Source organism: Falco naumanni, chromosome 13, assembly GCF_017639655.2.
Source record: "Falco naumanni isolate bFalNau1 chromosome 13, bFalNau1.pat, whole genome shotgun sequence".
Lineage (NCBI taxonomy): Eukaryota > Metazoa > Chordata > Aves > Falconiformes > Falconidae > Falco > Falco naumanni.
In genome coordinates, this window is record NC_054066.1 from 7,172,347 (window position 1) to 7,188,607 (window position 16,261).

General features: G+C 46.9%; 1 protein-coding gene across 9 annotated transcripts in view; it reads right to left on the reverse strand.

Annotated features, from left to right (window-relative positions):
• The window catches only part of PIK3CB (phosphatidylinositol-4,5-bisphosphate 3-kinase catalytic subunit beta), a 101,051-nt gene extending 87,440 nt beyond the window's left edge, over positions 1–13,611 (reverse strand). For 4 of the 9 annotated variants that reach the window (XM_040612546.1, XM_040612544.1, XM_040612543.1 and 1 more), the window contains exons 1-2: positions 11,745–11,898; positions 10,076–10,278 (exon numbers count right to left, since the gene is read on the reverse strand). The gene's annotated coding sequence lies outside the window, so the exon portion shown is untranslated. Of the gene's footprint in view, positions 1–10,075; positions 10,279–11,744; positions 11,899–13,529 lie in introns of those variants that run through there. The other 5 variants (XM_040612541.1, XM_040612539.1, XM_040612537.1 and 2 more) reach the window with 2 other exon arrangements.
• Between the last annotated feature and the right edge of the window lie 2,650 nt (positions 13,612–16,261).

Below are 16,261 nucleotides of genomic sequence, written 5' to 3' on the forward strand. Positions count from 1 at the left end.
CCCCTATCTCTCAATAAAACTTTTAAACCCTCGAAAACTTATCTAATGATGCCTTACTCAGAGATGTCCTTCTCTGAAAGCCCCTAATTGACCCTACAGCCTATGCAATGGGGTAATTTGACGTCCCAAAAGTATTACAGTTCTGGTAATACACTCCAGGACAAATGACAAATTCCAATTGGAAGCGAGTTGGCTTCTTCTCATGCCACCAAGGATGTTTTCTATCAACCCCTGGCTCCCCAACATGAACTGTCCAACGATATTCCGTGCCCCTCCCCAGGCCAATCAATTTCGAGATTATGTATTTTTACATATTTTTCCCCAAGGGTGTGAGAGCACAGTGTTGGGAAGCCACAGCCCTTTTCAATCTGGTAGAGGAAATCCCCTTGGAATTTAGTCCCGCTCCAGGCACATACGGTTTGTACAGCATATGCCAGTAATTCATTTGCCTTTGCTGTCTGTGACACTCCGCAACAGGGGCAAACGTGGCTCAGAGCCAGCTACCCCCACCGGGACATGCTGAACAGCTAAAGCATCACTGGGGTGAAAACAGGCTCTCAAATCACCTTCATGAGACTGAGAACCATTAATCCCAAAGGAGAACTGCCAAAGGAAATTTCTGGGATTTTCCTCTGGAATTTGTACTTTCCCAAAGGGGTTTCTGTAGGAGAAACTGACCTAGGGTCATGTATCTGAGGAACTCCTAGGAAACACACCGAATTCCACTCTGGAAAGTGTTTGGGTGAAAAGTTTGAACAGAGCTGTTAAGTAGGAAGGTAAAATAATGCATTTGCTACAACTTTCTCCAAGTATAAATGTCTTTTAATGCCTGCTAGCTGCACAGGGCTGAGAGCTGTGGGGCAAGCTGGACTGCTCTCCTTTGCCTAAGGGAATCGTTTTCCTGGCAATCCAGTTTGCAGCCCAGCGGAGGGCATGACACCAGCAGTGCTAAATATTGCTTAGAACCAAGGGTCTCACTGATCCCAAAAAATAAAATAAAATCTTGCTCAGTACTCAAAGATGCTCGAAAAGGAAAAAGCTCAGTTGATCTTCCAAGCTGGAACTAACACTGGGTTTCAATGTGATTTTTATAGGAGCTTGTAAGCAATGACACACGTGGAGTCTTCTGGCACAACAAGACATAAAAATACCCAAAGAACAGAAGATTAATAACCTGTTTTGATGTTCACTAATCATTTAGCTCCAATACAACTTTTTGGAAGACTGTCTTAAAGTGAGTTGAGTTTCCTTGGGCTTCATTATGGAGTTGCAACAAGACTGCTCCCAGAGACCAACTGCACCGAGTAAGAAATGTGCTTCTGTTTGGGCAATATATGGAAAGCAGAAATACCAGAGGACAACCTTTACCACGCTCTTTCTTTCCCCCTGCTTACAGCAGCAGCCTTTTTTTGCCTGATCTGTCACACCAGGATGAGAAGTCATGGGTTAATGGTGCTGAATGTCACAGCTCCCAACCCCAAGGCCACCAGCTCTCAGTAGATGTCCACCTCTGTACGGTACCTGCAGCATAGGCATCACAGGCTGTTCAAAGACAGCAAAGCACAGGGAAACAAAGCATGGCCACCATGGCAAAATCAGATCACAATAACAGGAACACGGTTGTGCACACCTCAGTACCTGATGTGGGCTTATTTCTGTGTCTGGGCTGATCAGGACAGGCACAAAGCAAAAACCACGCTAGAATGAGCCTGTCTTGCTCAGAAAATTGTTTCCAGCAACACAGCAATGAGTTAATGATTGCATTACAGCTATTGCAGGAATGCCAGTGCTCAGTAAGGAGTGTTTTTTTAAAGAAAGGTTTTTGAATGCTACTTCCCTGCTGCTTTTAGTTCCCTCACAGAAGAGGAACTACTGGAAAGACCAACCCACCCACAAACACCTTTGCTGGCTAGCCACTGCTGCTTTCCTAAGAAAGAGTAACTCACGGCATTCTTCATCCTTCTTTGTACCATGAAATAAGCTTTTTTGGTGAAAGACTAATAAAATGTCAGCTTTCTAGGCTTCTAAGAACATTACTGCCAGAGCTAAGTGGACTCTCAGAAAGACCAGTGGCTTCTAGATTTTTCAAGAAATTCTGTTTAACTGAAAAGCTGTTGATTTTTCAGCCAGGGCCCCAGAGCTCAGGTATAAACTCCCTATACAGGAGGAATGTGATGACAGGTAAAGAAATGCATTTGCACTCTCCTTTTTCCCCCATCACCCACCACCACCTGCAGCCAAGAAGCGTCTCCATGGCTCGTGCCCCAAGATGCCTCTGCAGGGATCCGGGGGAGAGGCAGGTTCTGCCGGAGCCTCCGCACCAGCAGCATCTGGGATAAAGCAGGAGCAGCACTGCCGACAGGGGAGAGGGGCTTTCCTGAGGGGTATTATTGGTGTGCACATTGCACACACGCATAGATGTACATCACCCACCCGATAACACACACCTCCCCGCGACTTCACCGCAACTTGGCCTTCTGTCTTTCAGTACATGCAAGAAATGACAGACCTCAGCCTGACGTCCACCATCATTTTCTTGTTCTAAAGCAGTGCCTGGCAAGACTGCAGAGCCCCTGCGCAGCCTCCGTGCCCTCTCCGCATGAGTCCCGTAACCGCAGCCCGCCAGGGAGATAACGATGACTACGGAAGGCCAAGACTGGACGGTAACGAGAGTCCATACACATTTGGCCTGTTGAGATGTTTACCCTGTCTACCCATAGATCTGTATCCTTACTGCTGTACGCGGAGTCACAGAGCCTCGAGCCGAGGACTTTGGCAAGCCTGTTGCAGCTGCAGTGATCCATACCTGACACTGCAGCGAGCTGCTAGAGCAGAGCAGTGATGCCATGACGTTAAATGAGAGCACACTGCCTTCAATTATCCCACGCAAATCCAACAGCATTTCTAACGTCACCATACAACTGGTACAAACACAGAATCGTCTAAACTGAAATTCTAAACATATCCTTACCTTGTCATTAAACCATTTTTAAAATTTCTTCTCACAAGCACAACTCAAGTTAGGGGCAATCAATTATAGTGTGGACTCGAGAGGTGTTTCACAACAGCAAAGGTATCAAGTATCAGATCTCACGCGCCTCAAAAATGCCATCTTTGCTCTCAAGCACCACTAACAACAAATGCATCCAATACCTAGAACAGCCACAACACAGAAAAAAATCTCCACACTGCAGCAAAAAAAGTCTCTATTTGTGAAATATGGCCTGTAAACTTAAAACCCATCCTATGCCATTTTCTTCATATAACATATCCAAAATAACCTCTTAAAACACTACAATTTAACATCAGTGCTCTCCTTTAAAAATTTAACTTAAAAATTTATAGTCAACCTTCAAATCTTGACTCCAATGCTGAACAGTCTTCTGAGAAAAAGTCTTGTCTTGAGTAAAGAACTAGAGAGAATAATGTACCTCACCTCTTCTAATCTTAGTCACATCTCAAATTACCATTTTTCACAGATATATGTTAAAGAGACATACACATAGATATGGAAAATAGGTATGGAAATACACATAGATATGGAAAAACAGGATATCAAGTTTCCTATCAAAGAACATGCTGTTACACTTTGTGGCTTAATCATTTTATGCAAACTTAGGAGTTAATGATGCTCAGCTAAACTGTCGTTTACCATAAACATACCTTGAAAAACAGCATGATTTTCTTTTGTTGTTTTCTCTCCTTCCGCATGACAACAGCTGAGGGAACAGACATGCAGTTCTACAGTGGCTTGGCCACCTGAACTCTATTAAAAAACTGATTATTTCAAGTTGTTAAAAGATCAGGTGATAACCTCCTTCAAAAGATAAAAAAATATGAACAGATCTTAATTAGTATCTGATAAAGAAGTGGGGCTGTTGCACTGTGTAAACCCTGAATTAGACTAATAATATAGGGAGACTCAACAAAAGATGCTTTGTGTTTCCCACCGGAGCTGGTACGGGCTCCTCCGCACGCCTGCCCCTTCCAGCACTGCAAGCAGGCTGAATGCCATCATCTGATTTTTTCCACGCCCTGCTAAGATATACCTGAAAGGCGCTTTTGTAGTGTATTTGAAAAGGACAAGCCGGTGTCCCGTGCTACACATCTTGCCTGAAACTAAGAATTTTGAAATAAATCCTGCTGGACAAAGTCTGAATAAATCACCTGCCCAGTAAGGTAGCCCTGAACACCACGTTCAAGCACGCCGGCGCAGAGAGCACGTGCAAGGTGTACGGCGCAGTGGGGGCACCCGTGGCGTTGCCTGCAGGCTGTCACCAACCTCAGCGATCCTGACAGCAGCTCCTCCCAGTCCTTACGCTAAAAATCAGCTCTCGCTCCCACCTGCGGCTCACACTGATGGGAATACGCACTTGCAGCTGATACACATGACCAATTTACTCAGTAGCAAGTAACTAACCTGCAGATTAGCCGAGTACTTTGCAATTGATAGCACACAAACGCATTAGGATTAGATTTAAGGTTACTAAAGCCAGAAGATGACCAACGAACTTCTGTATAGCAAGTTTATTGCCAGATCTGCATTACTGCGGTTGCTTCATTTGAGTTCCTTGACAGATACTGAGTATCTTAATTAGCAATCTGCCTTCTTAATGGACAGAAAATCATAATTTGTTTTGCACTCTGGGTCTGTAGTGATCGATTCCACATACCCGCACACGTAACCTTACACACACGAGCAATCCTGCCGAGTTCAACCACCTTTCCAAACCAGCCTGCGCTCAGTGCATGTCTGGTTCTGTACATTTTGCCCTTTTCCAGTTCATCCCATCTGTTTATAGCCTTTCCATCCACTTGACTATGATTTTCCAAGGTTTCAGATTCACCTTTTTCCTTTCAGTTTTTCCTATCTGATGTACATTGTAATGATATTAAGGGGAAATTTATTCAAGAACTAGCTTGACTCAATTTCTTTCCATAGTGTTTCTCCAAACCGGCTGGCTGACTGTGACCTTTTCAAAAGCATTTGGCACAGGCCTGTCATTTGTCAAGTTATTTTTCCAGTTTTTGTCAGTGTGAGTTTTAAAATCAGTATCAAATTATTTTTGTTACATCAGATCAAAAAAATGCTCTCTAGCCGAGCTAACATCTTTTAATCTAACTCCTTCAAACTGCATGAGACAAATGAAGTGCATGGTGGAAAAAAACACACAAAAGCCTGGTTTGTGGCCAAAATTCCACCTAGACACAGAGCAGGAGTGGGAGAAAAACTACATCTCTTGAACAGTATTTCCCAAGTGTTTGTTAAGAATCATTTTCTTTCTTAATCTCACATCAACAGTAGTCTCAAATCAACAGTGCTAGATCTGGGCTCGATGAGATCTGTTGAAAATAGTACAGGACAACATCCCATCCTGCTGCCCTGCCATCTCCAGTAAGTTGTGTGCCCACAGCACATGCAGACCAAGTTGCTTGTTTCTTACAGCTAAGTCACTGGTTGGTGTGTTGGTTCTGGATGCTCGGGTGGAATCAGGAGACTAGTTCAAATATCTTCTTTAAATCCCAACTATTTTAACAGATTAAGCATGGCAGGTCAGAGAGAGGAACAAAGAGTTTTATTCATGGAAAATGTTACTAGCCTTCAAAGCAAGTCACATGAGAGAGATATGAATACATATATTTTTATATCTAGTGCCTAAATTAGAAACAAGATTTAAAATCTCAACATCCCTCATGAACTCCTTCCCTTCTCTCCACATTCTCCTATTCATTTTGGATGACACACTGTGCCCTTTATTATTTTTTTTCTTCCTCTCATCCTTTCTTGTCCCTTGTCTCTCCACACTTCCCATCCTACTGCATCTTGACTTCATGTTCACTTGTAACCACATACTGGATTCAGAGATGTGATGCACCAAGTTCTGGCATTTTGGAAATCTGGCAATTTCCAGCTATGAAGAGACCTTCCCATCTTGCCTCCCCCAAATAAACCATTAATAAAAAGCACAGAAGGAAAAAAAAACAGCCAAAAACAAACAGTAAAATCTAAAACTCCTTAAAATTATGGTGTTATCTTTCCCGAGTGTTCCCAGTTTCAAGCAAAATGATGAAGTTACACTGGCAGAAGCCAGCAGCAGATGCAGCTTAAACTGTCTAAGATTATTTTTAATATTTTCCTTCCAGGAAGTATGCAGAAACCATAATTACACAACTATGCCAGAAATCCTGAGGGGCAGGGCTGCCTTCTCAGGGCACATCTGAACTCAGCAGCCTGGCTGCAGGTTCTGGCACAGTTATTTTACCTTAACCAAGCCGCCTATGTTTCCCCGTAACAGCCTTATAGTAACTGTAGTAATGGAATATTCAACAATAGGACTCCTACTTGCTTGTATTATAGAGGTGAAGAAAATAAGACCACGCCATGCGTGCCATGTGCTTCTGTTGCTGCAGTGTGGTTTCACAGATCTGCAGAGCATCAGAGAAGGAACTTTTGGTCGGCAGCCCAAGCGCCGGCTGCCTGCAGCACCTCTGCCACTGGCCGCTGCCCGAGAAGCCGAGCACCTCTGTTGCAGCTCAGGCTAGCAAAGGTAGACAGCTGGGCTTTGGGGAGAACCATGTGGAAAGAGCCTTCTTTCTGGTTCACTTATCACCACAACATGTTTCAGAAAACAAGCCCAGCGTACATCCCTGCTGCTTCACTTTGCATGCGTCTCATCTGTCTGCTGGGTCCAGGTTTGGATCAGAAGGCTTCGGCGCTGCCTTCTTTATACATTCTGCCCTCACCCCACTGTGAAAGGCAGGCAGTCTTGCAGGAACACAGCCACTACCGGCTCCTTCAGCTTCCTCAGACATCGGTACATCAAGGCTAATTGTACTGTGGTTCTGGCAGCGCATCTCTAGGGGATGAGGATGTGCACCCAAATGTCGATATTCAAACCAAATGGTACCACACACCCAACGACAGCCCAACAAAATTGGTACAAAGCCAGAATCTAGCTCTCTTAAGCAAGCTATGTTCAAATATATTTCATAACAAGGTAAGAAATATGCCAATTTAATGCGGTAGACATGAATGAGAAAAATTGTCACAGGCCAAATTCACCAGGAAAAAGGCCATTTCCTCACCCTCTGACTTTTGGAACTAGACCAGGACAAGCTGCTGGGTGAGGCAGAAGCACTAGCCATTAAACCAGTGGGGGCGGAGAGTGGAAAAGGAAAAAAACAGAAACAAAACAAATCAAACAAAAAAAACCCAACCCAAAACACAAGTGAAACTGTTTCCCATGAATACCTCCGGCGGGACATCCAAACTGGGAAGCTATGTTAGAAACCATTTTTGTGCCACTTGCTGAATTAAAGTTATGAAGCCAACCAGGACAGTCGTTTTCTAAGATGTAGTAAAATACAGATAGAGCAGCCTTTGCCTCGGAAAAAAGAGAGAGTGAGAGGAAAACTTCTAGCTGGATGAAAAAAATCTGGCTATGAGGACAACAACCTCTAAAAGAGGTAAAAGAAGCCCCAGCAGCTACTCAGATTTACATCCATGTACCAGAACAGAACTGAAACCAGGCAGGCAGGCATCTCCAAACAGTACAGCTGCGTCATTGATAGGTATGAACAAGTTTACAGCCTCAGAAGATTGTGATCTCCCTTGCCATATAGGAAAGGAAAACCATTTCTTTCAGAGGAACTCAGAGTTACTCAACTCTAATTAAGCTTCTAAAACAGGAAATTCCTGCCAACACAGGTGGAACTGTAATACACCGGCTGTGCAGCTGGGGAACATGAAAAATGGGGTTTCCGTGTTCCCACCTTGCTCACCAAAACCAGAGTGCAAATAGTGTAAAACACGCAGCTGAAAAAGCTGGGAAAAGCAAGTAAAAAAATTGAAAGGAGGACTATAAAATTCACTTAGGTCATTCATAAGAAAGTTCCCCACAGTATTAACTCAGGTTGGAGCCCTTCTGAGGAAGCAGCCATCGCCTTGAGAGCTCAGTTATCGGGCAAAGGAAATTCAGCTGAATCTGTATTTGAGGAAACAAAGTTGAGAGGACACTTGCTGACTTCTGGTGTCACCTGTACTCCTGAAGGAGCCCTGAAATGTGTACTGGCAATACCAGCTTCTCCCAGCCATCTCTTTGTTCTTTAGAATTGGTATTTTTAAATACAGTTTACACTTACTTGGTGGACCATGTCACAAAAGGAGAACGGCAGATAGAAAGGATAGAAATTTGCCATTGAAATGTTACTTGAGTTAAAAGTAAGACAAGAAATAGACATTCTTTTTTAATATTTACTTGTCTACAGCATTTTAATTGTGGAGGCACATAGAAAAGAGGGATATAAGCAATTATGTACATTGCTACACATTTCTGTCTCTAACTGGAAGCAAAAAGACTTAAGGACATATGGAGATGACACATGTCATCACTGCTTGTAGGGTATGCCTGCACTCTCCGCTCTAAGCACTAAGGCTCTGTTTAAGTTCAGCTTAGAATAACCAATATTTCTCATGACAGCTTAATTCAAGTTCCACAAAGCCATCTGTATCAAAAGAACAACGCAGGGCAGATTTCAGTGGAACTGAAAAAAAAAAAAAAAAAAAGTACTTGTGTCTACAATGAAATGACTAACACAAACAGCAGCACCAAAGCTTTTTTTAGGCTAGGGACAGTTCAGTAAGTCACTGATAAAAGAGCTGTAAGGGTGGGATACCAAAAGGTATGTTTTCATCAGAAGAGTCATGCTGTCGTCACATCAGAACCAGAGTACTTCTAACCATGGGAAGTGACCTTCACTCATCTGATGCACCAAAACAAGCAAGCGACTAAACCAAGAACAGATTAATTTCCTTTAACTACAGATATAGCATTACTACACCTGCTCAATAAGGGAAAAGGTGAAAGTATTTACTATTAATAAAAATAAGACTGCGGGGGGAAACAACTTTTTTTCTTTCCTACAGATGCACACGAGTAGCTCTGTATTTAGGCTATCAGAAGGCTAACTTTTCTCACACATACATTTCAGTCAATATATAATGTGAATGCCTATCTGTTACTTTCTTATGAATTTATGTTTTATTGCTGCATTTTCAAAAGTCGTTGACTACTAAGGTGTCCCATGGGTTCAATATACTATGGTACCGCACAGCAAACGCACGCTTAGAAATGACCTGAACACATGCAGTAAAAGGAGTAAGATTACATCACTGGTCTTTCATTTCAACCTGGATACTAGTTGCAGCAAGAAACTAATATATATTCACCCAAACAAATGTCCATCAAAGCCACAAAAGCAATTTAATGCTTACGCATGTGCTGACAGTACTATGGCAGGCAGAGCTGTGAGTAACCCCACGAAGGAGGCTGTAGGTAGATCCGAAGTACAAGCTGGTCCAAGATGCACAGATCCTCCTCACCAGCATCACGGCCATTCTCAGCCTGACCTCTGCCATTCAGGCTGCTACACTCAGTATTGAAAGTAAATATACAGGAACAACTGAAAACAACTTTCCTCCTGACCATATTGGTGAGGGAAGGTATTTAATTGACAAAGATGACAAAAATTACCCTGTGATTTAACAGACATTTATTCCTTTTAAGATTAATTGGTAAGACACAGAGTTGAATGTAAGGTAACTTCGCAATGTTGAGATAATGTCATGGTGTTTCGCTTTCAACAAGATGAAATGAAAGCCCTGGGTTTGGTCACTACGTTAAGAGAGGAAATTGTATTTTAAATAAAAAGTTATCTCAGATTCCTGACAAATTACAAGGTTTAGGTCAGCTCTGAAAGGATTTTGTGTCAGCTGGAAGAGGGCATCTATGTGAAAGATTCATAATAATGAAACCCAAGCTCTTTAAAAAGTAGAAGTAATGCTTGTTGAATTTCTCATCACCTGCAAGACTGGTTATGTTAATAACCCTTCACATTACGCCAGGTAGACTGAAAAGAATTAATAGTTCACAAACAACCTTCCCACAGAAGCTTCAGTGCCAATGTTGTTTTGACTGATGACAATTAATAAAAAAATATAATCCCAAATATTTAGGCCTTGCACATAAATTCCTTATATCTGAAAAACTTCCATTAAAAATAATAATAAACCTACCTCTCACAGGGTAATTGAGTTCCTGGATCACAGTGCCACTGGGGAATTCTGGTCACACTGTTCACAACTTTTTTTAAAGTCCGTTCTATCCAGAAATGAAGAAGCTAATTCGATGTATACACGCAGAGGTTCCACCACTGAGCTCTGCCAAGCCACTGCAAATGGTCAGGAGTCAGAGGGCGAGGACCAGGGTACTGTGATGCCTTCGAAAAAAACAAAAACACCAGAGCTTAGCTGATTGTGCTATTCAGGGGGTGCTCATTAAATGCTGAAGGCAATCTGTTTCACGGCACAAGCTCCTTCCTCCTCTTGTTTGAAGTAGCTGTGAAACAATGGTCAATTGGCAACGTGTCTCAAGCCAGCAATAAGGAACGCCTGCCAGGACACAGGGCTGTGAGAGAGGATGAAGAGGAAGAGAAGGAAATGGAGAATAAAGCAAAAGATGGAAGTGAGGAAGGTCAGAAGGTTGTTTATACATTTACAGTATCTCTAAAATTAAGTCACAACCCAGTGAGATGCAGGTGGCAAACTGATCTCATTAAAAAACCCACAATGGCTCAGAGGCAAGGTTCGCTTTTGCCAAGGATCCTGTTTCCAGCACTGCTCATATCCAGATGTTGCAGAGGAAAGTTCCCAGCCACAGTGTTTGACAGACTTAAATGTGATTCCTGCAGGACAGGCTAAAGAAGTTCTGCTAAAATTCACTACCAAGTTAGAGAAATATTATGCAAGGTAGAAAACAAGATCCACTGCTTGGAACGTGACATCCATGGTCATAAAGTTTAGAACTTTTTTCCCTGAAAACAACACTTGGTACAGCACACAGCATCCCAGCAGAACTCTCAGGTCCTAAAAACTTTCATCTACGCCTCAAAAGCATGGAAAATAAACCTGGCTACTCACTGCTCTGTTAGCCTAGGAAGGAGGCAACTGGTGCACAAACAGTACAAAATTCAGCAAGGCATGAAAGGGACTAGTATTGCCACACACTCCACACAGGCTTTGGGAGCGAAGTGTAAAGATTTACACAGGCCACCTACTCTTCGGGAAGAAAGTGCCACACTGGGATGACGTGGCAGTCAGCGTTTCACTCATGGTTGCTGTCAAGGCAAGAAACAGACAAGATCAACTGCATTCATTTCCCATCCCTCCATTAATATTGGATCTGAATAACCGCTGCCCGGAGCTGCTCCAAAAACTCCCTTCACTATGTTTTTCTACTGGAAATTGTGGCTTTCTTCAGGGGAAAAAAAAACCAAAAAAACCCAAAACAAATGAAAACCAAACCCAAAACTTTCCACTAAAAGCATTCACTCTGGCTAGTATCTCATTTCTAAACCCACAAGACCTGCTACCTTTTGTTTTCCAACAAAAACTAGAGTTTGAAGTGGTGCCTCACAGGGGCTGCGGCTCAGCACCCACCAGAGCACACCTCCCACCGGGCAGCGTGACAGCACCCAAAGGGGGGTGGTGACACCACCAGGGAGATACAGCCCAGCCAGGGAAGTCAGTCTGCAGCTGAGTCAAACCTGCCAATCAAAAGTATTCAAAACTTAAAAAAAAAAAAAAAATAATATATATAAATACCACTAGTGTCAGTAAAAGTAATCTGTCTCACTTCAAAATTTTATGCAAAATAATATATTTGGTGATCAGGTGTGCTCCTCACCGTTTCTGGGGACCCTTGAAGCTGCCACTGCTAAAGATGGAGCCAATTACACCAGGATGCAGGAGGCCCCAGCAATGGGAGCCACTGCCAGACTCTTCCCATGCTTGGGAATTGCAAGGAGTTACCTCCTCCTCCTCCACTTCGTCCCCTCCGCAAGCAACTGGGTTCCAGCACCAGTCCACTCGTACTGCCAAAGGGGACTAAGCTCACCAGGAAACCTTACCCATCACCCTGACGATGTCGATGTCAAAGATTAACTGGCTGGGCCCTGTGTTTAATGTACAAAAGCTACTCCTGGAACATCGTGTTCAATCGGTTCACACAGGTTCTGATCCGAGGGCAATGAGTGGCCCATGGCGCCGCAGCAGCTGCCTGCGCCCTCACAAGGTGTCAGCCAGCCCCAGCGCACCCATGGGTGTGCAATCAAGCGCTGCTCTTATCACACCCCTCCCAGCCTGCTCATGCTGGAACAGGTCACCGACACCAGCAACCTCCCGCACGTTACAATTGCCAGTAAAATACAACAACCTGAAACTGAAAATACCTCCGGCCTACCAAGAGTTCAATCTGAGGCACAAACCTGTGGTGGTTCTGAGACCAGCTTAGCCGATGAGACAGTGATGGTCTCGGTGCTCCAAGTGAGCAGCTTAATTAGAACAGAAAAACAGGGTGATTAATCACCGCTAAGGAAAACACCTTGCTGCAGAAGACAGGTGACACTAATGCTTTACATTGTTACAAAAAATTGAGGTTACTCTTCAAGACAGCGCACATGGAAAACATTTAAGGGAAAAAAGATGAAATGTTCAATCGGTGGATTCTTCCCATTAACACCCTGAGCAGCCTGACACACGCTGGCAGGCGGGAGGTGTGAGCCTCAGCCACGCTGCCAGCCACACGTCCCGCTCCCGGCAGCCGCCAGGTTCGCTGCTGGAGGCCCCGCTCCCACTGCTCGCTGCCGAGCTCGCCTCTGCAGTCACCTCTCCGCGGCGGTTTTAACTCCACACCCCACCCCACCCCCGGTTTCTTTTTGAGCAGCAGCAGCATCCCCCCGTCTGTTTCAGTCTCAGCCCCCCATCGCACCCCCGAGCCCGGGCAGGGCCCCCAGCAGCACCTCCGGGGCGGGGGGCACCCGCGGTGGGGCAGGGCCAGCTCCGCTCCCCCACCGCAGCGGCCGGGCTGGCGCGGCAGCGGGGCGGGATGTGCTCCCCCTCAGCCTCCCGGCGCCGAGCCGTGCCGTGCCACCCACCCGAGGCCGAGCCGTGCCGTGCCATGCCAGCCACCCGGAGCTGTGCCGTGGCCGTGGCCGGGGCTGAGCCGTGCCAGCCACCCGGGGCCGAGCCGAGCCGTGCCAGCCACCCGGGGCCGAGCCGAGCCGTGCCAGCCACCCAGGGCTGAGCCGTGCCAGCCACCCGAGGCCGAGCCGAGCCGTGCCACCCACCCGGAGCCGAGCCGAGCCGAGCCGTGCCAGCCACCCGGAGCCGAGCCAAGCCGTGCCAGCCACCCACCCAGAGCTAAGCCGAGCCGTGTCACCCACCCACTCGGAGCCGTGCCGTGCCGTGCCAGCCACCCACCCGGAGCAGAGCCGAGCCGTGCCAGCCACCCGGAGCCGTGCCGTGCCATGCCAGCCCCCCGGAGCGGAGCCGCGCTCCGAGGGAAGCCGAGCCCGTGTCCCGCCCTGCCAGCCCCCGGCACCCGCAGCCCGCCCCGGGGCTCCCGGTCCTGGGAAGGGGTCGGGGGGAGGCAGGACACGAAGGAAAGGAGGAACAACCGCCGCGGCCCTACCCGGCTGTGCTGGCGGGGACCCGTCTGCCGCAGGCTCGCACCCACACGGCGGCACCGGCCGCCCGCCCCACCCCGGGGCCGGCCGCCGCCTCTTCCTCCTCCTCCTGCTGCTCGGCCCGGCCCCGCAGCCGAGGCACAGCCGGACCGCGGGGTTATCGCACCCGGGTGTACCGGGCTGGGCTCCCGGCACCCTGCTCCCCCCGGGGCTTCGGCACAGTCCGGCTTGGCTCCCCGCCCGGGTCAGCACCGCCGAAGGGAGCCCCGCTCAGGCGGCCACCGGGCCACCGCCCGGGACAGTGGCTGGCCTCCCCCCGGGCAGGACAACGGGCCAGCCCTCAAGGTTTTCAAGCACGTTTTATTCAGCCATGACTTTACACTTGGTAGTGAAATACGGAGTCATGCAAATGCTGCCCAGCTATTCCTTGCTCTCTCTCCCCCTTTATCTCCTTCCCGCAGGAAAGGTGATTATTGCTATAAAAACTGCCGGTTGGTCGCACCCCAGTCTGCAATTCCTCCGGAGGAACAGCCTGGAAAGGACCAGGTAATAGGTGACACCAATGGGGGACGCAGGCCCCAGCTCTGCCATGGCCAGCCCAGGGCACTGCATCCCTGCCATCTCACACCTCCTCCTCCTCCTCCCAGCCGTGTCTCAGGGTGGTGCATCCAGCCAGCCACCCACGGTACCCGCCTTCCTCGCAAATGTCACACGTGCCACAGGCCTCTGCCTAGCAGAGAAACTCATGCAGAAGCCCCTTGTCAGCCCCTCAGACTGACACACGCCATCCCGCAAGGACACCCCTGCAAGACCAGGGGATGCTCCGGCTTGCCCGAGGCAGCCCAGTACTGCTGCATGTCTTTCATCAGCAGAAACCAGCTACCCACAGCCAAATACACACATCTTGCTAGCCTCTGGCCCTCAGAACGCCTGAACACAAAGCACCCTCCTCTGCACTTCAGTAGCATCTTGTGCCAACCTTCACCAGCCATGCAGCCACTGGGTTTCAGGCCACCGCTTGGGAAACGGTATTTTAATAAGTCCAAACCTGTAACTTCGGGTGTGGGGCTCACGGATGCGCAGATGTGGTCGCCACGTTTGGCAATATGTCAGGTTGAGCACAGTCGAGCACGAAACGTTTGCTGCTGTGAGCTGCAGGTTGTGTTTGGTGGGAAGGCCGCGGGGGGTGTCTGCTGTAGGAGACAGGAGACAACTGTTAGAGCGAAAAGGACAGTAAGCAGCCCCCACAGAAGGGGTGGCCTCAATCACTGGGAGCAAACGCAAATGTGGCTTCTAAGAAAAGTATGAATCAAAAAAAGTGCCCTAGCAGGAGGCCTGGAACATCCCGCAGGGCAAGCTGAACATCATATTCCTGTTTTATCGGCTGTCATAAGCAGCAAGAATGGCGTTCATCAGCAGAGGAACTTGAGGCAATGGTCTTTTGCAAATTTTAGTACTTGCAGAAAGGTTTAATGAGAATTTTCAAGCCTACAAAGTTGGAACACACACTAAAAATGCGGCAACATATTTGTGAAGCCTGACATTCTTTTAATGCTTGGTATGGGCAATAGGCTGCAGTGAACAATAGCAACTCCAAACTCCCTTCTACAGCTGTGCTGGTCACAAAGAAGGTCTGAGCAGGGCAGGAAAGCCAGTGGCACAGAACAAAAGAACGCAAAGCAGCCTCCACCTGGAGTTTCCTTTTCCAGGCTGCTCTGGAGCCCATGCTCATGGGTTTGCTTTGCAGATCCTCAGTGCCACAGGTCTTGCCTCCCCATCCCCTGGAATGAGCAAAACCCTCCCTCTTCACCGACAGAGAACAAAATCCAGCTAGCAGTAGCCTCCTTGCCGTTTCTTGCACGGTGCTGGTTCCCCTCCCCTTGAACAAACATCACTGCCTACCATCACTGCCTTACCACACTGCAACTCACCCTCCCTACAGAGAAGTGCTTCAGGGCACTCTGGACATGCAGCTTCCTTCTGGAGTCGCAGAAAGAGTAAAGCCAGAGTTTAGTCAAAATTTCATCTGGCATAAACCCACACCACAAGAAGACACCACCTTCCCTTGCCCACTACTGATGCTCTCTGCGTTGCCACCTCCTTTCCACTGTTGCAAGCTTCTTTGCCACTGGGCAAACGGGATGAGTGAACTAACCCAGGCTAAACCAGAGCTTATTGCTTCTTTTCCCAATGTACTTGTGACTTCTCCTTAACAACTGCCTTCTTAAAGGAAAAAGAACATATTCTGCTGGTTTCTTTCAGCACAGAAGTGCCAGTATTCATTTCTGTATCTGGAAGTGGTTGTTTAATAATCTAATTTCAGGTACCTACCCTAACACCTATAAAAATCAACAGCAGATGTGTTGAAAACCCTATAAGCAGCTGAGAAGGAACAACTAGGAGAAATAATTTTGGTCAGGACCTTATGAATTGTTTTCCACCACTAAGTCTCAGAGGCTACTGGTGGTTTTGAATTTATATCTGCATCAGAACTGACAGATTTTGAGTGAAGTATAGATCTCCATGACTGACTTTTGACAGCACTTTACCAGCAGCTCTTATGGCATCTGTATGTTAAACCACATGTTGAAAGGATTCCTCTTCCTTTTGACACGCCGGTATGAACACCTACGCCATGGGAGCTAATGTGTCAACTTAAAAATCCAAGAGAACTACCAGCAGCAAAGGCACTGCTGGCTCCAATTCTTCACTCAGTGTCCCTCAGACAGCTCCTTAA